The sequence below is a fragment of the Thermobia domestica genome, chromosome 11, assembly GCF_964235325.1.
Source record: "Thermobia domestica chromosome 11, izTheDome1.hap1.1, whole genome shotgun sequence".
Lineage (NCBI taxonomy): Eukaryota > Metazoa > Arthropoda > Insecta > Zygentoma > Lepismatidae > Thermobia > Thermobia domestica.
The window spans coordinates 236,012,385-236,038,192 of NC_137464.1; positions in this window are offsets into that span (position 1 = coordinate 236,012,385).

Genomic DNA, 25,808 nt, shown 5'->3' on the forward strand with positions numbered 1-25,808 from the left:
CAGTCTGCGTTCTTCCCTCAGAGTAAGCGACCATGTTTAGTAACCATACAGCACAACAGGTATGATTATTATTTTATATATTTTAAGTTTCAAATTTCTCGACAGAATTCGCGACAACAGAAGGTTTTGAACTGACTAATAACACGGATTTCCTGCTTTTAGTCGACATTTAATTTCTTCGAGAATATGGGTTTGGTCAGTTAATATTGATCCTAGATATTTGAAAGTATCCACTTTATCGAAAGTATTGTTTTATATTTTAACGCATCCATAATTTGTAGTATTACGATCTTGATGGACTCCCATGTATTTAGTAATAATAGTAATTATAAAGGAAGTTTTGCTGCAACGTTCTACTTCTCCGTAAATCAAAACTAAGCCTCGTATATACTGAATATATCTTAATGTATCGCGAAAAACTACATTTTTATTAATATAGAACGCTATTGTAGATAACATCTAAAAACAGACTTCGAGAGCAGTTCGTTTTGACATAATTCATGCTAGAAAGAAATTGTAGTTTTAAAATCGTGATAAAGGGAAAAAAATACAAACATTTTATGAGAGAGTGTTGGGGAGGGGGCTGAGGAACAAGGCAAGAAAAAACTGTCAGAGAAAAAATATTTACATGCATTGCATGCTAGATATGGAAATGTACAGGTCTTCCAACTGAAGTATAACGAGGCTGTTAAAGAGTTCAGTACACCTTTTTATCGCAAAATGTTATTGTGTACTGTAGTTATTTGTTAGCGTAGAGTTTAATATATTTTGAACTAAAATGCCTAAGCTATTTCCCCAAAGTTGACACCTGATTCTAGATAGCCTTTAACTGCGCAGCTACAGCAAGGCTCCAAGGTCTTTATACACAGTGCAATTAATGCATGTAATCTTCCCTTATATCAAGGGCGCCGATCCTGGGGGGCCGGGGCCCCCCAAAGCTCATATGGGGCCCCCTATCGTATTTATGAATATACAATATTTGGCATAATTTGAATGCAATTTGTCTTAAAATCCTCATATATATATATATACCTTCTGCATCTGAATGCCCCCCTTCCCAAATTTACAGAGAAATTGGAGCCCTTGCCTTATATTATCCTGTGCTGCTCTGATTCATCCGATTTTGCAAGCTATTTGTATTGAACAGTGTCCATTGACAGTGATGATTTCAGAGGAAGTCTCCTTTCCCCGAGGCCATGTCTTCTATCATCCTAAATGTGGATTCGCAGTAGCTTACTTTTCAGCCTGTATTGAAATTTCTCCAGGGGGAAATCTGAAATAATCACTGTTCTTCGATATCCTTATTCCATCCAATTTAGAATTTTAAAAAAATGTATAGTATATGAACGGAAGGCCTTAAAAGGAACTTACCATTAGAGTCTGAAGATCTTCGATACATCATCTGAGAAAGTGGAACCGTAAGAAACCCAACTTTTTGTCATATATCAGCATTTATTTGCTGTAAACTCCCACAATGCCTTTTAAAGTTATCCAGAAGCTCAAGATACATAATACAGGGTGGCCCAAAAGTAGGGGTACAGTCACGTACTGATCTGCTCACTGTATTTTACACGGTCTATATCATTTCTTATTGTTATCAAACAGGCAGACCTAGCTTCTTTATTATTTGTTCTTAATGTATTTTTACCTATACCTTAAGCCCAGAACAGCCGAAGCAAATAAACCCATATGCTAGAATATTATACTTGATCAATGCAGGGGTGTATACCTACTTGTGAGCAACCTCTATAGAACATTATATATTTAACACTAACATACCCACAATCTGAAAAGTTGATCTGACAACACTGAAGAAACATTTAATTAAAAATAAATAAATAAAAAATGCATATCGTGCGTCACAATAAAGACATTTTCAAATACATTTGTTGAGATTTATCTGTCTCGGAGGGGAGGGGAGAGTGAGAGAGATTATTAGTAGAAGGTCATGATTTCCCATACCCATGTATTTATGCCACTGGTGTGAATATAACAAACAATTGTTTATTTTCATAAGTGAAAACAACCAAGAGCATGCTGCTGAGTTTCTATTCCCATTACATAATGAAGTAATAGTTACCTCACTTTATCCAGAAACACGAAGCTCACAGAATATAAAAAGACTTGTCGTACGTGGCAACAGAATAAAAAAAAAAGAGAAACTGACTGACTATACACCTGTTGAATATCAGAATATCTTTTTTTTTTTTTTTTTTTTTTTTTAATCTTACCAGTTTGAGAAGTATCAATAGAGAACATTGCCAATCTTTTCATTTACAGGAAATGGAAATTATCTGTCATGTTAATAATGTAGAGCCAGTGGTTCTAACCGGTGTGTCGTGACACACTGGTATTTCACACTGTTTCATAGGGTGTCGGGAAATTTTAGAATTTAAAAATCATGAAGCATTTTTTACGTCTCCAGCGGCAACATCAATACTCAATATTATTTTGAGTCACTACTCTATGCCAGATACTTGTAGTCTTGCACTATTATGAATTGTATTATTATTATTATTTAAAAATCAAACATGTGTGTCTTAATGTTGTAGGCCATTCAGTAGTGTATCGTAAGTCAAAAAAGATTGGGAACCACTGACGCAGTGAACAGCCCGGCATCACTGCCAATCCAGAAATCCACTCAAGCACTCAAAAATTTTAGCATATTTCAGTAGATATCTTTAAAACTTACAAAACGAGGAACAAACAATATGTAGGCATATTCATGCTATTTCTTAGCTATATTTGATTAAAGAAATTTGCATGATATTGTTTAAGTTAACTGCTTTTTACTCTATTTCATCATTTTTTCTAAACTAGCTTATATTTTATTCTAAACTAAGATCCTCACACATTTTTTGGCAGTGAGTATTTAAGCCTTTGTCAGTGACAGATACGACCAAACAGGGCCGGTCCTGGGCAATTTGCCGCCCCGTGCAATGGCCTCACTTCCCGCCCACCCTTCTCCAGAAAGAACAAATCTTAAAAGCCATGATTTTAAGTATGCTATCCTCATAAATAACGGAGAAAGAGCTGTCGCACACAGAAAGGCCTAAACACTACAAATACAATCTCGTTGTGTCTTTTTTTTTAATAACAATCTATTATGTTAATAAAAGATAAAGCAAATTCTGTACTTGCAGAGGAAGGATAGTAATCCTTTTTTTTATTTTATTTTTTATTTTTTTTATTTTTTTTATTTTTTTTTAATTCAATATCGAGCTTCAATCTCAATATATCAGTTTGCAACTCTAGTGCAACTACCTCTTTTATCTTTATTCCTATATTTTCCTTCTACATCTGTTAAAAATAAAAAAAAAACAAAAAAACTTGTTTCTACCTTCAATGATAAGGAACTTGTTTTCGACAAAGACAAGACTGTGATAACTAACTAAATGGAACAGGTGTTCGCTACTGTTCGAGAATTGAGTTCTTGTATTTGACAACAATCAAGCAATTCATACTCGGATCTGTTTAACCACTGTCCATGTGACTTTAAACTAATGCCACCTAAACATGATTTATGAATGTACTATTCAAATAGACGGTCACCTTAGTAAATTTATCTACCATCATCATGAAGTCTGTTTCCAACAAGAAGTTTTGAAAATATTCATGTCTTGGGTCGAGAGAATTATAGACTATAGAGAACCTCAAAATACATCAAAATACATTTGTTCTACAGATAAGAATGACACTAAGATCTCGATAGTCCACCCTTTTGAACCCTGCACTCTGCAAGTGCTCAGCATTCTGTAGCAATCAAGATTGGTTCTCAAGGAAGCAGCAATATTTGCGTCCAATGATATAAAGATCTTCCGCCATTATCAGTGTGTTTAAATTACTGAATATAAGCAATACAAGATCAAGACATTGAACTGCATCTATGCTATATGTTAGCGTACGTGTCTTTGCAGCAGGAGACACGGGTTAGATTCCTGACAGAGTTGATGTGGTTCGGATTCAACGTTAAGTTGTAGATCAATGTCTCATATAACCTCGCTGCTGAACAGGATGCTAACCTGAAACCAACCAATCAACTAAAATCAGGTAATTATTTGTAGAGTTTGTTCTGAGGGTCTTTTAGTCTGCGAAGGATTGTTTCTACGGCTACTAACGTATTGGGAGGTTTATTTTTTTAAATCCTTTGATAAATCAATAGGTAAATTGATAATTTAGGAGATTTACTGAAAAATCAGATGGTTGACAAGTTGCACCAAACGTCTTCCCAAAACCTGATAAATTATTTTAAGAGTCCATTATCGCTAAAGAATAAAATAAACTTTGTCTTTACAACCCATGAAAACTGGGTCATCCCAGAACCCATCAGGAACTGAACCCAGAACTACTCACACGAAGGCAGAACAAGCACGATCGATTCAGTACATAATATCACTGAAGGGAGCACAGTGACAGAGCGCTCACTCTGGTGTGAGTGGTGATTGGTTCGATCCCAAGCCACGTTGTGAGTTTGTAGTGCACAACATTGTGTCCGTGGGTTTGCTTGGGGTTCACCCGTTTCATCCCACTTTTCATTCCACCAATTCGTAACATTCACTTTCATTAATCATCCGTTTCCTTTAGCTTAAGCATTCAGAGAAAGTAAGAAACAAATTTTTGAGTTTAACGTCCAACGATTGTGCCTGTTAGGCTACGGGAGACGATGATTAGAGCAAATGAATTATGATGAAAGAATTGGTGAAATGACAAAGTGGGAGGAAACGGGAGTACCCCGAGAAAACCCACGAGCACGATCTTGTCCACCACGAACTTCTTGTCCGGATATCGAATCAGGGACCCTACGAATCAAAGAAAGCAGAGGTAAGCATTTTACTATTGAACCACGGTGCTCACCAAATAAGAAACAAGAAATCATAACATTACTACCGGTATCAAAAGAAAAGGTCGGTTCAGGATTCCCCAAATTAAAAATTTTGAATAATCAAGTTACACAACATAACGTTTAGTTAATACCTAGGTAATATTGCCCGCAAGACGAAACAGAATTTTCATGACGAAACCGAATCTTTCTCTTCCAGTATTAAGGATGCGCACGAGACAAGATTTGTGGCTGTCTCGTCTCGAAAATGTGCTGTAAAAGTGATGTATCGAGTCGAAAAATGTATATTTCTCTATTGGAAGAGCCGTGTCTCGACTGCAATTTGTAAGGAAAATCCTGTCTCGACTTGTTTCGTGCGAATCCCTATCCAGTATGTAGGCTTACACTCAGTGACGCCTTAACAGCATTATGTTTCCTCTTAGATTAAATTTCACATATCATACATGTAATTCTGCTGGTTTGCTCACTTCCCCGGGCTAATTACCATCGGATCCATGCGTTAGGACGGTCCTGCCTGCATGGTTTTATATTGACTTCTTGAGTAAGACAACGAAAGTCTTAAATCAAGGTGACCAGAACTTTTACTTTCAAAAACGGGACGCATACGAATCGGCGACGGTGGTGGTGGTGGGAGGAGTGACTTCCACATTGCATTTTGGGACTCAGCAGTGTTTTCAATTTACAAAATATAGAAGTAACAATGATAACACAGCGTTTCTAACTTAAGTGCTACCTAACAATACTTTTAACTACTTGAACACTCAGAATTCCAACTCATTTCCCACTTGAACCACAGAACACTCAATTCCCATGTGAACATTAAGAAGTTCTAGGGACGGCTGAACCTTCCCAATGAGTGTTGGTACGTAAGAACGTAGAATTTGCATTGGCCATTTATATTTTGAATAATAATTACGGAACACCTGGGTCATGTTTTCTTAAAAACGGGACATTTAGGCGTCCCTTTTGAGAATCAGAAAAAAACGGGACAACGGTTGAATATAAGGGTCTGTCCCGGCTAAAACGGGACGTCTGGTCACCTTGTCTTAAATATTTTTAAACAATATTTACGTATGCAGCAGTAACACATGCTACTGAACACGACACAATTACATGTTCAATCCTAATATTTTGTCACGAAATACCGGTACTCTAGGAATGTTTGTTTTAAGATTAAGAGCCCTGATAAGGAAGATTTACGTATGCATTTGCATTACGATCGTCCCGAGTGCTTATGCAAGTTTAAATTGATACGCCTTTAACATGAATAACCGACGTTAATATTTCTATATCCCACTATAGATGCTGATTATCAGGGTTTCAAAGCTAAATAAGAAGTGTGACATTCATGTTCAGCTGATAACATGAATTATACTCCTTTCTAGTAAAACAGAATTTAAACGTTGAATTATTTGCAGGAAACATTATGTTCTGTTGCTTTTATGTGCACTTTGCAAGTAAATGCTAAGAGAGTTGTAGATATTTTTACCTAACCTCATTTAATCTCAATGTTACAGAACTTCTGGACAACAATCTCATTCGATTTATTTATTTATTTGCTACTTCTGGACATTATAATTAAGTCCATCATGTATGATAGATAGATGACGTTCCTCGGCGAGCGAACTATTAGGGGAAGGGAAGAAAGGAATAAAACGGACTGGGACCTGTATATTTAGTACCATCCCGGCTCTTGCAGGAAAATTTTAACTTAGGAAAGCTGGTCTGAAAAGGCTGTTGTACGTTTCCGATCGAGTGTCCCCACTGGGACTCGAAGCCGAGACCGGTCACGCCAAAGGTGAGAGCGTTAGCGACTACGCTATACGGGGCCACAACAATCTCATTCAAATAAACTTCATATGGGTTGGTAATTCTTTAACCATATATTTGTAGATCTTCAACTTTACTGCATTTCGGAACCTCAACTTAAAACGAGTACAACTTCAAATTTTTTGGTAAAGTCTCAACTTCACATAACCCCTTTTATTATAAAATCAAACTTTAAAAGAAAAGTTTATCTTTTACTTATAAAGCTGCTATGTCTTTGTTTTGTACACTCATGTCCAAAATGATTGTCGCATATCTATAACTGTCTTCTTGTAAGAATATAATTTGATAATGATTTTTCAGGGTACTTTTAATACTGATACTATGTGTATAATCGGGAAAATGTATATTTGTGGTAAATTTCAAAGGAAAAGAATTATAAATACGAAAATTAGAATGAATAAAACAAAATGTTGCTAAATGGATAAGAAAAGTTTCTTCTCGTTATATTGTTCTTATTTACTGCTCTTTTGACATGAAATTTACCACATGCATGTTTTTGCCGATTATACACATACTAACATTATAATCAATACCAGGCGAAATCGTTATTAAATTATATTCCTACAACAACATATTTGTAGACATGCGACAATAATTTTGGACATGTGTGTACAATACGAAGCAAAAAACCTGCAACATGAAAGTTTAAGTTCATTGTGAAACTACGCCTAACAACATAGGCAACCAACCTAACGTCTTTGTGGCACTGATCACGCCAGGATAACCTTCGGCTTCGTCCCCCTGCACACTTCGTTTGGAGCAAGAAATGCATAGACCACGTGACTACAAACCACAAATTTCTCACAAGATGGAGTAATAGATTGAGGTTCTTCTCATTTCTCTTCTCATTTTACATCCTCAGTTTTAAAGAGACAGAAAGAGAAAAAGGTCAACATGATAAAAAATAAATAAAGAGGAATATGCGAAATATAAAGGAAAAGTAAACGTGCGCATATGTTGACAAATGACACAAGCACTTCAAAGGAGACCACCACAAATTTTGTTATGAACCATATATAATAACTGTGAGAATCAGCAAACCACAAATACATAATTACACACAGTAAGTGTTATATAACACATATTTATTTAAATAAATAAAAATGCTCGCAGAAAGCTGAAAATTTCTTTAAAATCTCAACCATAACTGAAAGAAGAAACTACTTCTCTATTGTTTTTCTTCGTAGCATCCATCTACATGGAGAAATGAGAAAGAGAGAACATCTTAAGAGATTCGCACGTATACAACATCGGAAACTGCTAAATGGAAAAAATTAGAGTCTTTGGATGGGATTCGAACTCAGAACCATAGCATTAGAAATCCCACGCTCTACCGATGTAGCTAGTCTGACACTAATTCCCTATTCCTCCATCATTACCTATGGAAGATGGAATGGAGTCTGCAGAAAACTACGTCTAACATGTTCATGACAGACCGCCTAAAACCTATGTCTAATTGGTACTTAAAAAGCTAGCTATACACGTGCATAGAAAAGTAAAAGCAAATGAGTAGTTAGTACAGATCACTTTGTCTGTCTCACTCTATCTCTGACTATACAAATCGAGGAAGAAGAAAAAAGTATAGAGGTGAGAACACAGGAAGAACAAGCAAAAATAAAAGTTGCAGGAAACTGAATATCAAGGAGAGAGAGAGAGAGAGCGAGCGAGAGAGAGACATAGAGACAGAGAGAAAAATAGAGGGAACGGAGCAAATGATTTAATATACATCCGAAAAGAAGGTTCATAACTGTGCTATACATTTAATGTATTGAATACTCGGTTTCTTCTAAATTGCTTGCTAGATGACAAATATTAATTAGTAAAAACGTAGCAAATACCCGCGTTGTCTTGTTTTCTTACTGTTTCAGAAATAGTGAAAAATGTGGTTTATGCAAAAATAATAAATTACTACTTTTCCCACAACAACCATGTAGTTGTTGTTGATGATTTTGAGTTTAACGTCCGTTCAGCAGCGAGGCTATATGAGACGTGGACCTACCTATTAACGTGGAATCCGAACCATATGAGCTGCTGCCGGGTATCGAAGCAACCATGTAGTGTTGGTAAGAAATTTCGAAGCAAAAGAAAAAACTGATCAGCAAAATACATAAAACGATAATCGTAAAACTATTACTTAAAGAGAATTTATTGTAAAATCAATACATCCATGTGGCGGTGTATAGTCGTAAAGTGATTAAAAAACTTAATATCAAACTGTCGATCACATCGTTTTACTTATTTGAATTCAATGTCGTATAGGTTCGGTTTTAGCTCTAGATTTCAGCGTTCTCATTTCGATTAACTTCTTGGAAATGTGAATTAATCGAAATTATAAAAGTATACGAAATTTAACGAGCTAAAAGAAGAGAATAACTTAAAAATCCGGATTAGAGTACAGTATTACAATAAACATGTGTATTTTGTTTAGGGTTTCCAAGTCATAGCTTATAGGAATGACAGAAAAATCGTTCGTTGTGAAAGCACAAGAAAAAAAAACAAACAGAGAATAGACATAAACCTCAGGAGGGTTTGAACACGAGAAGGCAGAGGTAGTACACTACTCTACTAAACCGCTCGGCTATATCTTAATTCTCTAGTACGTTTTGATAAATATTGTCTAGAGTATTTGCACTTTACTTGTTTCTGTTTTGTTGTTTGTCACATACGAGTGGCGAGTAATAAAATAGAACTGTTTTAGACGAGTATGAACATATTTCCCGGATAAGTCGTAATCTTATATGTATCTAAATTGCACAAATAAATCAGATTAAATCTGTAAAGTGCTTCGGGGGTTTTGATGGAAGTAAACTGTTGCATAGTTACGAGTTTGTGTTTATGCTCACCACTCGATGGAAGTTATGTTCTTGAAAGGTAGTAACTGCTACTATATTCTATCATGTGGTTCGGATTCCACGTTAATCAGTAGGTCCACGTCTCATATAGCCTCGCTGCTGAACGGGACGCTAAACTAAAATCAACTCAACTACTATATTCTAATGTATTGGATTTTAAAACATTGGAAAATATTTTGTTACTAACAGTGAGTGAGTATTTTTGCGTGCAACAACAGTTGATTACAGGCACATCTACTTCTTCTGCGTATGCCTTTCATAATACGACGTCATGTATAGCAATATTGTGCATTATCCTATATTCAAAGACGTTCTAGCACTTTTACTTTGGTGTGTAAGAATGGCGCAATATGATCATTCTGTAGTAAGAGTGTTATCGCTCTTATTGAACATGCAGGATTGAGTGTTCCTGAAGCAGGCGCTCGATTAGGCGTGCATCGTGCAACAGCGTTCAGGTAGTGGAAAAAATATTAGGAAACTGGAAGTCTAACTCGAAAATCTGAAAGTGGTCGGCCACGAGTGTCCTCACCGACACAAGACCAACGATTAGTTGATCAATGCTGTCGACAGCCTTTCATGTGTGCCCGACAACTGCAGCAGTCTACCGCCTTTCCAGGTGATGTAACTACAGTCCGACGGCGACTTCGGGCCGCAGGCTTAAGGTCCTTCCGGGCTGCTGTTAAGGAGAGATTGGCAGAAGATCACAAAGTCGATAGACTGGCGTTTGCAGAGCTAAATATTGCTCGTCACTGGGACACTGTTGTCTTTACAGATGAGAAAATATTTTCCACTGGAAACTTTGGGCCGACACGTGTGTATCCTGTAATCAACTGTTGTTGCACGCAAAAATACTCACTCACTGTTAGTAACAAAATATTTTCCAATGTTTTAAAATCCAATACATTAGAATATAGTAGCAGTTACTACCTTTCAAGAACATAACTTCCATCCAGTGGTGAGAATAAACACAAACTCGTAACTATGCAACAGTTTACTTCCATCAAAACCCCCGAAGCACTTTACAGATTTAATCTGATTTATTTGTGCAATTTAGATACATATAAGATTACGACTTATCCGGGAAATTTGTTCATACTCGTCTAAAACAGTTCTATTTTATTACTCGCCACTCGTATGTGACAAACAACAAAACAGAAACAAGTAAAGTGCAAATACTCTAGACAATATTTATCAAAACGTACTAGAGAATTAAGATATAGCCGAGCGGTTTAGTAGAGTAGTGTACTACCTCTGCCTTCTCGTGTTCAAACCCTCCTGAGGTTAGTGTCTATTCTGTTTTTTTTTTTATTATTTTTTTTTATTTTTTTGTGCTTTCACAACGAACGCTTTTTCTGTCATTCCTATAAGCTATGACTTGGAAACCCTAAAACAAAATACACATGTTTATTGTAATACTGTACTCTAATCCGGATTTTTAAGTTATTCTCTTCTTTTAGCTCGTTAAATTTCGTATACTTTTATAATTTCGATTAATTCACATTTCCAAGAAGTTAATCGAAGTGAGAACGCTGAATTCTAGAGCTAAAACCGAACCTATACGACATTGAATTCAAATAAGTAAAACGATGTGATCGACAGTTTAATATTAAGTTTTCTAATCACTTTACGACTATATACCGCCACATGGATGTATTGATTTTACAATAAATTCTCTTTAAGTAATAGTTTTACGATTATCGTTTTATGTATTTTGCTGATCAGTTTTTTCTTTTGCTTCGAAATTTCTTACCAACACTACATGGTTGCTTCGATACCCGGCAGCAGCTCATATGGTTCGGATTCCACGTTAATAGGTAGGTCCACGTCTCATATAGCCTCGCTGCTGAACGGACGTTAAACTCAAAATCATCAACAACAACTACATGGTTGTTGTGAGAAAAGTAGTAATTTATTATTTTGCATAAACCACATTTTTCACTATTACTGAAACAGTAAGAAAACAAGGCAACACAGGCATTGGCTACGTTTTTACACATTAATATTTGTCATCTAGCAAGCAATATAGAAGAAACAGAGTATTCAATACATTAAATGTATAGCACAGTTATGAACCTTCTTTTCGGATGTATATTAAATCATTTGCTCCGTTCCCTCTATTTTTCTCTCTGTCTCTATGTCTCTCTCTCGCTCTCTCTCTCTCTCTCTCTCCTTGATATTCAGTTTCCTGCAACTTTTATTTTTGCTTGTTCTTCCTGTGTTCTCACCTCTATACTTTTTTCTTCTTCCTCGATTTGTATAGTCAGAGATAGAGTGAGACAGACAAAGTGATCTGTACTAACTACTCATTTGCTTTTACTTTTCTATGCACGTGTATAGCTAGCTTTTTAAGTACCAATTGGACATAGGTTATAGGCGGTCTGTCATGGACATGTTAGACGTAGTTTTCTGCAGACTCCATTCCATCTTCCATAGGTAATGATGGAGGAATAGGGAATTAGTGTTAGACTAGCTACATCGGTAGAGCGTGGGATTTCTAATGCTATGGTTCTGAGTTCGAATCTCATCCAAAGACTCTAATATTTTTCCATTTAGCAGTCTCCGATGTTGTATACGTGCGAATCTCTTTAAGATGTTCTCTCTTTCTCATTTCTCCATGTAGATGGATGCTACGAAGAAAAACAATAGAGAAGTAGTTTCTTCTTTCAGTTATGGTTGAGATTTTAAAGAAATTTTCAGCTTTCTGCGAGCATTTTTATTTATTTAAATAAATATGTGTTATATAACACTTACTGTGTGTAATTATGTATTTGTGGTTTGCTGATTCTCACAGTTATTATATATGGTTCATAACAAAATTTGTGGTGGTCTCCTTTGAAGTGCTTGTGTCATTTGTCAACATATGCGCACGTTTTCTTTTCCTTTATATTTCGCATATTCCTCTTTATTTAATTTTTATCATGTTGACCTTTTTCTCTTTCTGTCTCTTTAAAACTGAGGATGTAAAATGAGAAGAGAAATGAGAAGAACCTCAATCTATTACTCCATCTTGTGAGAAATTTGTGGTTTGTAGTCACGTGGTCTATGCATTTCTTGCTCCAAACGAAGTGTGCAGGGGGACGAAGCCGAAGGTTATCCTGGCGTGATCAGTGCCACAAAGACGTTAGGTTGGTTGCCTATGTTGTTAGGCGTAGTTTCACAATGAACTTAAACTTTCATGTTGCAGGTTTTTTGCTTCGTATTGTACATTCAGTGCTTTGTTGTTTACATGGGGTTATTGGTTGAAAGGAATATTGGGAGAGAAGACATAATTGATTCTTTGAATTACCTTACTGGGATGGTAAAGTATAAGAGCTAGTGTTACCCACAAGACGAAAAGTGTATTTTCGAATTTGAAACTTGACGATAAACATATCAATTCTGCCTCGTTTATCGAGACCAGCATCGAGATGATGCAAGAAATTTCTCGATTCACGTGAACAAGATTGACTCATCCAAATTTTAAGTCTGAAACTCTATTTTTCAGTTACATGATTTTTGTAGCACTTGTATACAAACTATGAATTGATAATGTAAAAATAAAGGAAATCTTCAAATTTACGTTCCACGATTATATCGGCTAGGCTAAACGAGACGGTAATAAGGAGAAATGAATAAAAATTGTGGATTGAAGAAAATGGGAGGAAACAGGAGAAACGGGAGAACCCGACAAAAATCCACGCACACGGTGTTTGTCCAGCACAAAGCTCCCTTGGCGTAAATTGATCATGTGATTTATGAACATAATGAAAAGCATTTCTTACCGTTTTAATATACGCAAGTCACTACACAATAAACTTCAATAATAAAGATAGTTTAAATGTTGATATGTTATATCCTTAACAGATATCTCGTGACGCAGGAAGATTCTGAAAACTTCTAGATGTAATTAAGAAAAAAAAGAGCGTAAATTTTGTACAAGGTAATAAAACGAGACGAGAAAATTTTCGATACAAGACGACAAAGGTTTTTCAAGAATCGAGAGAAGACGAGATTTCTTTAAAAAAAAAAAAAATACGAGACAACGGCAGTGGCGAATCTAAGAGGTAAAAGCTGGGGACCCAGCCAGAACCCAGACTGTGATAGGTACTATATAATGTGTTTACTAAAAACTTTCAAAAATATATAAATAACAGCTTAAATTGTTTTTGTCACTGAAAAAACTGGGGCCTAGGCCCCCAGGCTCCGGGCTATATCCGCCTTTTGTCTCGTCTCGTCTCATCATATGATCAATAATAACAACAACAGTAAAAGTCAATAGACACAGTCCATTTCTCGTTCGCTTTTTATTGTATACGATTGTTGAAGTGACTGTTGTGATTCCAAGAGGAACATGGAAACACTAGGAAAATTGCTACAAAGTACTGTAATGTTATTCAATATCACAGAAACCATATACTGTATGAATTACTGAAATTCTGTAGACCACGGAAACGCTCTGTAGATAGAGTGGGGAACGTATTAATATGTTAATGCTTTTTAAAATATGTTTTAAATTTGTTCTCCTTTTCCTTTTTTTTCTTTCTTTTTTTTTTCATGTAGAACAATTAAGTTAGTACCATTTGAATGGTTTAATTTTTGATTTCATCTTAAATAGTTTTACATACGCAACGCAAAACAACTTAAAGTAAGTATACGGTTGCTCTCACTTAAATTTCATTAGGCTCAACTTACATTTTACATTTTCTTCAAAAACTTGTGAAGTGCACGAAATTCCGAGTAAAAGCAGTATCTCTGGCAACATTGCATACGTCTTATACGTTATTTGTAAACAATGAAATTAGTTCACAATCTTAGTGTCTGCACAAATATATCACACTTGTAATACATACGATAAGAAGTATAAATAAGGAATTCGTCGTATGGACAATTTTTGACTGTTAAGTAGATACTACTGTGTTTTGAACGATCATGATACTTATAGTACGTTGAGTTGGATATACTATCTTACACGATATTTCTAAAAGAAAATCAGTGCAACTTGATTAACTTTATAGAGTATTAAGAATTAAAATATATACCGGTATATTTCATCATGAAAGCTTTTAGCGTTTTGAAGAGAACGTTTTAAGATAAAGTTTTATAAGATATTTCTCAAGTGGATTTCCGTGTACGAACTACGGTAGGTCTATATTGATAATAAGAAGTAAGATAAAGATATCTAACATCGAAGGCCATATATAACAGATAAGATACAATAATCTAGCAAGAAAAACATGTTCATTGAAATCAGGTTTCCTGTTTGAAAAAAAAAATAATAATATGTAGCAGATAATGTTCATATGTTCTACTTGCTGTTTTATAGATATTCTGAAGTGTGATACATGAACTACTTTTGTAATTTAAACAAGTGGTTCTCAACCTTTTTGAGGCTAGCACCCCCTTAGGTTAATGTGATTATCTTGAACACCCCCATCATATTAACTCAATTCCCCTGCATAGTATCAGTGTTTCTTCCAAACACGTTTTTTTGGGGGCACTGCCTCCGGAGTTCTGAGAGTGCCCCCCCCCCCCCCCCGACGAGACCAAAATAATTCGTCTATAATATAATAATACATAAAATAGTACCAACAGTGCCTCCCTGGAATACTACTTGTACCCTCCGGAACATTTTTTCTGAAAGAACGACTGCACAGTATTTAACGTAAAACTTGAACAAAGCGGCATAAGAACCAGGAAATCAGCCTTGAAGAATCTACAGAGCCATAGCTAGAGGTTACAGCGCCCGGGGCCAAATGGAATTTGGAGCCCCTTACATTCACCTTACCAAAGGTGCTTTTTTAAAATTACATATAAGAGAAGCAGTTTTTGTTGTCATACTACGCTGAATTTTTATCAAAGTTCTTGGACAGACCATTGCAACAGCCAAAAGCAATACAAATAAAAGCAGTTTTCAAGAGACTTATTTTGGACTTTTTGTTAAACTTGACAAAACTACCTTTGGTTGTATACAAATCTACTTGGAGAACAGTTATGGAAATTTACAACTATTTACAATGTTTCATACTACCGTATCGATAAGAAATGAAATTTCAATACATTAGAAACTATGTTTTTTAAAATGTTCGAAATAGGTAACAGCATTAATTTCCAGTAATAATTCTAAACTTTGTAACAATTTTATTTTGTATGTGACAACACAAATAGCTTTTTAATTTCGATTCTTTTACGGTGAAACATATTTTGTGAAATGTAACGGAAATTCAGAATTAGCCTTCTTTGCGAGTTTCTCAATTTTGATCAATGAAGGTGAAGAATATTTTTAATGTTTGTATTCAAAATCCAAAATATAGTTTGGTTACTGCATATGTTTGAAATTATAGTAATTACTTAATTTCTAATGAATGAAAGTTCTGAATTTAATGTTACTTGTTACTAATTAACATATTAGAAATACAGTAACACATACATACACAGATATATACTATAATGTGTGTGAATGTTTTGTATGTATGTAGATAGATAAAACTATCACACAACTAGAGACGTATGGAGAAAAAATATCCTGGCGATACAAGTAATTGGTGAAAAAATGATCCCAATAAATTCCTTCAAATTTCAAACATTTCAAATCTCAATAGAATAAATAAAAAAAAGAAAAAAAACAGGTAGTGGTCAGTTTTTGGAAAGGACGAAATTCGTTATGTTAAGTTCTGACCCTTTAAGCACCTATTCTACAACTGCTCCCCTTGTTTATCTTCATTTTTAATATTCCCGCGAAAACAGCAACTTGCGTATGCTTGTGTGTCTCTTCACTCCTTTTATTTTCATACGTTTATTCTCACCGTCGTGATTAATCCGATTGGGTAGAAAAGCATGATTAACTAAGCAAATTCATCGTCATCAAACAGCCGAACACGTATTTCAAACTTTGACCGTTTCCGAGTTTGAAAACGCTGGTAAGTATAAGTTATTACTCGGCACCTTGTATATCACATCGTCATTAAAAATTCATATATAATAACTTTTGAAATGTTTGGGTTGCGAGCAAAGCGACCAAGAAAATTTTTACAAATCTATTTATTTGCAAACTGACAACAATATGCATTTAATAGGACGCCAATATATTTTCGAGGCGACACGTTGTCACTCATTTACAACCCTTCTTCTTGCTCGTTCAGCGCTCTATTGCTATCAGCGCCCGCGGCGACCGGCCCGCTCGCACCCCCTAGCTACGGCTCTGAGAATCTATATTATTATTTTCAAAAAAAAAAGTCTAAACTTTTGATAATTTGTAAAATTCATAATGGCTTAGTAGTTATAATGGGTCTTATGCAGAGTCGTTTTGACGTCTGATTAAGACCTACTACGGGTTTGACTAACGGATGGTTATCAAAAGCGTATTCAGGGTCTCTGATTAGGACGTAGTAGTTGACGAAGTTAATCATATGTGACTAATTAATGTAGAGTAGAGGGTAGCCTTTTACCCGCGGTTTAGCTTGTGCGACACAACATTTCATATTTCGTATTTCATGTATTTACATTTTTACAGATTATGCATGCGCACATCTACTTTTCCGTAGTTGCCACATTTATTTTTCTCACCCGATGCATTGGGGTTATATTAGTTAATTATTCCCAAATCAACTTTTTAGTTCTACTCAAAGTAGACTCTAAATTCCAAAAAGTACACGTTCCTTAGTACAGAGCTAATGTGAAACTAACTAAACAGTGACTAACCCTTGATTAACGAATTTTCTCTGAATACCGCCCAATAATTTTATTTTTGCGTTGCGTTGCTGTACGCAGAATTTTGCAAAGATTGGTACGAAATGGTACGAAAGAATAGGAGAGAAATGAAACGACGAGTCACAGCATTGTACTCGAGCAACAGATTCATCAAATAAACATACTTATGACGGATCCAATAGTTTACTTTAGCGGTATACGTGCCAAACACATTCCTTTCTTATTTCTCATACTAAAGCATATAAGCAATAACAAGAGCCAAATGTTTGTTTTACTTCATCAAGGTTACCTTCATATTTTAACTTAAAGACTTTATCAACATAGTCATTTTCATGAAAGACTTTTTAAAAGATTAGAAATGTGGATATTTAAATGAATCATATGAAGACAATTGTTCAGGGGGATTACGTGTTGTTTACCATGGTGTCGTTTGCCATGTCTCGTGTCTGGTATTGTTTGCCACGGTATTGTTCTCTATGATTTATCTTATATCATAATTATGAAGATTTATACAAAATCGACTCATAAGCTGAGGTTGCCAGAGGACTATATTATAACAATGAAATCTGTTATACTATTTATAAATAGAATGCCTGTACAATACAAACGCTCCCAAGTACGTTTTTGGGTTCCTGCTTCTATTCCGTAACCCTGGTTATGAATATTCATTAGATATTTCTGTCCAAAGGGCTTCTAGGAGTGTTTTGGTTTATTCTCAAAATTTAAATTATATCTGAATGTTCCATTTCCTATTTAGAAAATGCAATTATTAAGCTATTGTGATACTGATGATGTTTTCTGTTCATTTGTGTACAGCTTAATGTTCTCTTTCAGCAGCAAGTCTAATGAGGCCTCTCTCGTCCCAAAGGCGAAAACGTTTATTTGTTCCAGGGAATAAAAAGCATTCGTGCCTGGCAACCCTTTCTTTTCCTCCAGGTGTGTGTGTGAATCTTCACGATAATGAGGTCCAATGTGTGCAAAATCGTGGCAAACAACACCAAAATCGAATTATGGCAAACGATACAGTGGCAAACAACACCTGGAGTGTAGACCACCTTTCTGGGAGGCGTGAAGAGCTAGTAACTGTGTGGGGGGAAGGGGCGACGCAACCTCTGGAAGAAATAAACTGTGAAATTATGGATAAAGCATCACTTATAATCACCATTTACAATTTAGTTTGAGAAAACTTCACACACGTTAGGTGTCTGACATTTTGTCTTTCTTATCCCTATTCAAGACTAATTGAAATGCACTTTCTTTGTACGAGGAGAATAGGCGTTTTGAAAGTATTTGAACCCTCTTCCCCCTTCCCCTTCGTGATACGCGTTTTAATCAAAGTGTAATGGTAAAAACGCGGAAGATACTACAGAGTGTCCATAAAGTCTGTTGCCACACCGTGTATCTGCGAAACGACTGCGAATGTGAGAAAACTCAGAAACACGTCTTTCATTATTTCAAGGATTTGCAATTGTGTGCTATAAAAGTTTCCCTCCAGCCCCCCTTCCCCCAAATAGGTGTACGGGTTAAACTTCTCTACATCCCTTTAGTACTGTTCCTTTTCCTGATGTTGATATTTTCGCAACTCTTTATCTTCACTTTTGACATAACCATTCCGTAAAACCTTACTTTCCTGGCAATGCAGAATAACAGCAAAATGGTCCTCCGTTTCCCAAACTAGGGACGACATGCATAAAAACAAAGTCTCCATCCAATAACCCATCATTTTCCCTTTTAGAAACGTATTTACGATACATCCTGCCCAGAAATCACAAAAACGTAGAAGGACCACATTCACAAGTCATAGATATCTAAAGTCATCAAAGACCTTAACTCCGAAATTTGATTTCAATTTAGATATCGGCAACCTAGCAAATTTAGAACTTACAGCAAAAGGTCTTTTGTCGAGTTTATTCAAATTACTCAACCCCTTTACCATTTGAAATGTTCAAGTTTGCCACTATTTAAGGGAGGGGTCTGGGGTAGAACTTTTACAACACACAATTGCAACCCCTTAAAATCATGACGGATGTGTTTTTTTGCGTTTTCTCATATTCGCAGTCGTTTGAAAGATTCGAAGTCGGGGTGACACCGGACTTTATGGACATCCTGTATATTTTTGGCATAAATTTTGTATGCCTATCCTCCTTAGGTATGCCCTTTAATGAAAGTGACTATACTTGCTTCCAAAATTCATTTCAAACGGGTCAACCGTTTTCTCGTGATGCAATCACACACAATATTGTTTTCTCATGAAGTTTTATATAGTTAAAAAAATAATATAAATGATAAATATATCTTTCTGTTTAACGTCTCACGTTTATGCCCGTTAGGCTAAGGAAGATGAATGATCAAGGCAAGTGAATGATGATGAAAAATTTGTTGGAATGAGAATGTGGGAGGAAACGGAAGTACCCTCCAATAAACGACGGACATAATGATGTCCACTACAAACTTACTTGGTCGGGGATCAAACCAGGTATTACAGGTACCCCGTACCAGAGGCAAGCGCTATACCCCTGAGCCATCGTGCCCCTAAATAAATATAAATGCAAACTATTGATAATATGGCCATCATTACATATTATTATTATTATTATTATTAGAGGTGGTAGTAGTGATGGTGGTAGTGGTAGTAGTAGTAGTAGTAGTAGTAGACTTGCAAATTATGCTATGCATAAGTAATGGAAGTCTTATAGAATAACTGTGTCTATCCGTCTGGTACTAGACCAAAAACGATTTAAAAATGATTTTTTTGTTTGTTATTTGATGACAAACAAAGTGTAAAGCTACGACTATTTAAATGGAAACTATCTCGACAGCTGTATTGTGGTGGAGATACCACAAACTTTTTCCACATCAGATTTAACCACAAATATACATACTAATGTTTTTCATCATTTTTGTGTTATTAATAAAACAATGAAAGTTGTAATGAGGAGTACTTTTGTGAAAGGACGTGAGTATAATGTTCATTCCTGTATATGCCGTTTCCTCTTAGCAAAAGAGCACATAAGTACTCCGTGTAACCAAAATAGCGATTTTATTCATTCCTGGATAAAAAAAAAATTTAATCTGATAAGATTTCAAAGGGAAAGACCGATTTCTTCTTCTCATCTTCATCTCTGCAACGAGCGTGAGTTGAAAGAGATTCCTGGAAAAGACATCTGTGTGATATGAATATTTATTCTCAGTGAGAAAGGGTTTGGAAGGTATTAGGATCCGATTCATAATAGGCATTTCAAACGTCTCTCCTGCCCTCTCTTTTTTTACTCTATTTCTATTTTCTTTTACTTGTCTCTTGCTGAAGAACTAGGATTATCAAAATCACCCAGTTAGTTCTCACAAAAGGTTTCCTTCTTCCTTCCTGGAAACAGTTAGAGGTTAACGAAGCAACATTTTAAAATCCACGTGTTCTCGTTGTTGCTATGTTTTGAAGTTTAGCGTTCCTTTTCAATACGAAGACAGAGCTCCTTCGTGGCTAAGCGGTTAGCGTACGCGCCTTTGGCGTGGGAGATCCGGGTTCAATTCCCGGTGGTAGCTCATGTGGTTCGGATTCCACGTTAATCAGTAGGTCCACGTCTCATATAGCTTCGCTGCTGAACGGGACGTTAAACTCAAAATCAACTCAACTCAACTCAAGACATTGGGTACAAAATCAACTCAACTCAAAATGAAGACATTGGAGACGTAGTTCAAGAATTTAACCCTTTATTTGGCACTTGCTCTCAAGGAACATCGCATTCTATTGCGTTATCCGCACGAATTATAACCTCAGTGATCCTTATTAATTGGGATTATTGCTTCATACAATATTCATATACATGATTTGCAGGTCGCTTGTTTAGATATTTCTAATCTTCGTCAACAGCGAGCAGTCAAATTTAGTATTGTAGGAGTTTTATCCCCTACGATCCGTGGAAGTTCTTTTTATTATTATTATTATTATTATTATTATTATTATTATTATTATTATTATTATTATTATTATTATTATTATTATTATTATTTGTGATTTCTTGCTCTGTAGGAAGATATTTTAATGAAACTGCTGCTAATAACTGAAAATATTCTTATGATATTTGACCATAATAGGACAATGCTGCTTAGTAGCAACGCATAAGACCTATTTTATGCAATGTTGCTTTGAAATAAACATCCTGTATTATTTTGTAACCAAAGTACAAAAATACGTCAAAAATTACGAAATTGTGATCAGGAGGACATGGTTCAACCATAAAAACAAAATACTTAAACGGTAATGCTATCAATGCTTGCCAATTAAAGGGTTAAGGTGGAATTTGAATTATTGTAATCAGTATGCTCCCTCACCGGAAATCGAACACGTGATCCTGTGTACCAAAGGCATGCGGTAGTCACGTTTTTTCTTTCTTTTTTTTAATTCGCTCCGACTGCGACACGTGTCACCATCTTCTAATTAAGCGTATTCTACTTAATTCAATATAACAGGGGTATAAACACAGAAAGCTCGAGAACAGTTAGACACGCCCATGTTTTTCAGAGGGACTATAGCTCCCAATGGATTTCTACTCACGATTATCAGACTAATGCCCTCACACTATTCGACTACACAAGAACATCAATCACTAGACTAGCGGGGAGGGTTGTACTTGTTTTAGATTTTAAAAAGAAAATACAACAAAATGTTGTTTTACTCAATGAATTGTAAAGCTTTTTAAATATATATATATATATATATATATATATATATATATATATCCATCTTCAAAAAAGTGTAATAAAGCAGAAAATAATTTATTGCTATTATCTATGAGAAAATTTAAAGACTGTGCCAAGCAAATCAAATTAAATGTTTAATATAAAAATATACAGAGTGAGGCATAAGTCGGTTAACATCCCTGTAGCACACGAATGGCTTGACATTCACACTTAATTCATGTTATATGTTGTTCGGGTGGGTAATGGACCATATTCCACAACATAATTGCCATGGCGGCCATCTTGGAAGCCGCCATATTGGATCCAACTTTGGATTTTTAGATGGGAAGGGGGCATGTGGGGCATTATTTGACACGAGCTCGATCTCAGGGAAACATTGGTGCAGTCCATTTCTCCCACCGTTATTGGTTAAGAAGTTATTGAGTCACAAAGGGTGAAAATCTGGCAATACAGCATGTTTTTCTCTGTTGTTCCAGGTGATGTCGCTAACAATCCCAGAAAGAATCGAGATCGTGGAGAAGATAGTGGACGATCTGCCAGAGTGATTGTAGCTGAGTTTAATGCGTCTCACGCGTTGCAGTGTTCAAGTTGTTGAAGGAAGTTTCCTGAGACGGGCTCGGTGCATGCGAAGGATACATCTGGACGCCCATGGAACACTACTGCCGACGACAAGGCGACAGAAGTGTTGGCTGCTGTTGTGAAAAGCCCAAAACGCAGTTCTCGTCGTATGGCATCCATAACAGCAATCACACAACGATAAGTGCTACAGGTGCTGCATGTCAACAAGTGGTATCTATACAAGCTGCAACTCCAGCAGCGGTTAACAGAGGATAATCCAAACAGGCGAGTACAGTTCGATGAATGGGCCACTGAAAGGTGCGAGGAGGATCCCATATTTTCCCAACGTGTTGTTTTCAGTGATGAGGTATTATCTTTCGTCTACGGAGAGGTCAATAAACAAAATCACAGATACGGGAGTGACACAAACTCAGATGGCGCCAAGACAGCAAAGATGTGGGTGGGGAAAAGGTGATTGCTTGCCGTGAAGCCTGGGGGACGCGCATTATTGGATTGTACTTCATCTATGGTACCATGACTGATGAGAAATATTGTAATCTGCTCGAGAATAATGTGTTCCCTGCCCTCTTGAATGAGGACGGTGATTTCCCATCCTTTTTCCAGCAAGACTGGGCTCCACCTCACTATGCGTTATGTTCACTCCAATGGCTCGATAGACAATATTGGTGACGGAGACCGATAGGGTGGCCACCACGATCCCCAGATCATATGACGCTCGACTTTTTCCTCTGGGGCCATCTGAAGAACCTGGTTTATCAAGAACTCATTCGTGATATCCACCATCTGATGCAGCGAATTCTGCAATGTTGTAAAATCGTCGATCCGGACATACTGTTGAGAGTCCATGCAGATTGGCAGAGGCGCCTCGAGGCGCCTGTCTTACTCAAGAAGAACAGCACATTGAGCACACGCTGTAATGCCAATTTTTCACCTTTGTGACGCAATAACTTCGTAACCAATAATAGTAGGTGAAAATGGACTGCACCACTGTGTCCCTGGGATTCACCACGTTTCAAATGATACATCTCTTCCCATTTAAAAATCCAAAGTTGGATCCAAGATGGCGGCTTCCAAGATGGCCGCCATGACAACCATGTCGTGGAATATGGTTCGTTACCCACCCGAACAACCCAACAACATATACCATGAACCAAGTGCGAACGCCAAGCCATTCGTGTGCTACAGGGGTATTAGCCAACTTATGCCTCACTCTGTAGTTTCAAAGACAAATTTTATGAAGCACTATTTTATTTGGCTTGGCAAAGACTTCATTCTTTATATGTAGAAAATAGTACTGAATTATTTTGTACATTTTAACGTTGCTAAAGTCAGTTAAAATTAGCTATGTATTTTTTAAAAAAAGTTTTTTTTTAATTTTCTGCTTTTAGCGCTTTTTGAAATTATTTTTCTTTTAAATTTTTTAAATGTTTAAACTTTATTCACAATCACAACAGAAAGAAATGCACGTCACAAGAAAGAGTGTACTGTGGAGAAATGTTCTAATTCAAAACATGTTCAATGTGACCGCCATTGTTGAATTGAACTGCATTTAATCAAAGACTGAGGTTATTGACTACTCGACAACACATGTTTTCATCAATTTCACTGCAAGCCTGAACAAGAAGTCGTCTAAGCTCTACCAAATTTTTGGGATGTTTCGGAAAAATCTTTTCCTGCAAATACCCCCACAGAAAGTAATCACATGGGTTAAGATCAGGACTATGAGGTGGCCAAGATAGTCCACCATTAAACCGGTCTGGAAACCGATCAGAAATAACGCGCATGTGAAAAATTTCGTGTAAGAAATCCAAGACAACATTCGCAGTGTGCGATTTGGCTCCATCTTGCATGAACCACTGCGTGTTGATGGGCAAAGCAGTAGCAAGCACTGTGGGACAAAGTTATTCCGGAGCATAGTCAAGTACCGCTCACTGTTTGCTGTTTCTTAGAAGAAGAATGGCGCAATCAGTTCATGGCTGGAAACTTCAACCCAAACTGCAATCCTGGGAGCGTGGTGTTGTTTTTCATGAATCAACCGTAGATTTTCATTGGCCCCAAAACGCACATTTTGTTTGTTGACCACTCCGTCCAAATGGAAATGCACCTCGTCAGAAAACCATACGTTGTGAAGGATTCGTTGCTTACCCTCTGCCCATTGCGCGAACACTAATCTCTGCTGCTTGTGATCATTTGTGAGTCGTTGGACAACGGTCATCTTGTATGGATAAAAAAGGAGGTCACTCTTCAGAATTTGTTGAAGCGAATGTTTTGATATGCCAAGTTGCACTGCTGCCTTTCTTGTCGACTTCCCGGGACTCCTCTGCATTGCAACACTAACAGCTTCAATATTCTGAGGCGAACACACAGGCTTGTTCCTTCCCTCTGAAAGTTTTCATACAGTCTGTGGATGGTTTTGTTGGAGGGAGCCCATCGGGTATTAAACCTCTCTTGAAACCGTCTTTGAGCAACAATAACATTCTTTGATTCATGGAACAAAAGTACGATTGTTGAACGCTGCTGTGGTCAGTCTGCTCTTGTCAGCCATCTTGAAAACTAGCCCTCTAGCGGCAGCAGGGTGAGTTAGGTGTCAATTTCTTCTTCAACTGTTTCTCCAAACTGTACTGCTACTGCTGTAAAAGTGTACAATGCGATTTCTTGTTCCCCTGAAAGGATAAAAAAAGAAAGAAAGAAAAAATGGTGGATCATTTCGTGCGCCACCCTGTACAATTGTCAATTTGTTTGCCAGTGTCATATTTAAAGAATTATGGACGTACAATTTTGCGTGTACTAGGGTTGAAATACGTATGTAAAATACAAAATGGCATTAATCGAAAACATCATTGTGAACTACATAGTTTAGAAACTCAAAACACATCACTAAAGAAGAAGGAGGATTTATTGCAAATAGTTTGTTTCGCCAAGCGATCAATCATTTCTCTGTTAAACAAATATAGCTTTATTAAGAAAGTTTACAAATGTATATTGAGTTAGAAATTTCGGGGGATCCCGACCCGGTGACCCCTCCCTCCGTGGATGGGCCCCTGACTCGATCAATGCGTCACGGAATTATACGTGAAAATATACACGTATGAACACCAACATTAGACTGTTGAGGATTTCTGATCTAACTCCAAACACTGTCATCAGATTTTACAAAAAAAAAAAATGAACACGACACCATTATGATCACGACGGACGAAGCTCAGCCACGGAGGCTGTTTTATTCTTGGCGAAACAAACTATTTGCAATAAATCTTCCTGCTGCTCTAGTGATGTGTTTTGAGTTTCTAAACTATGTACTTCAAGCAACACCATCAACAACA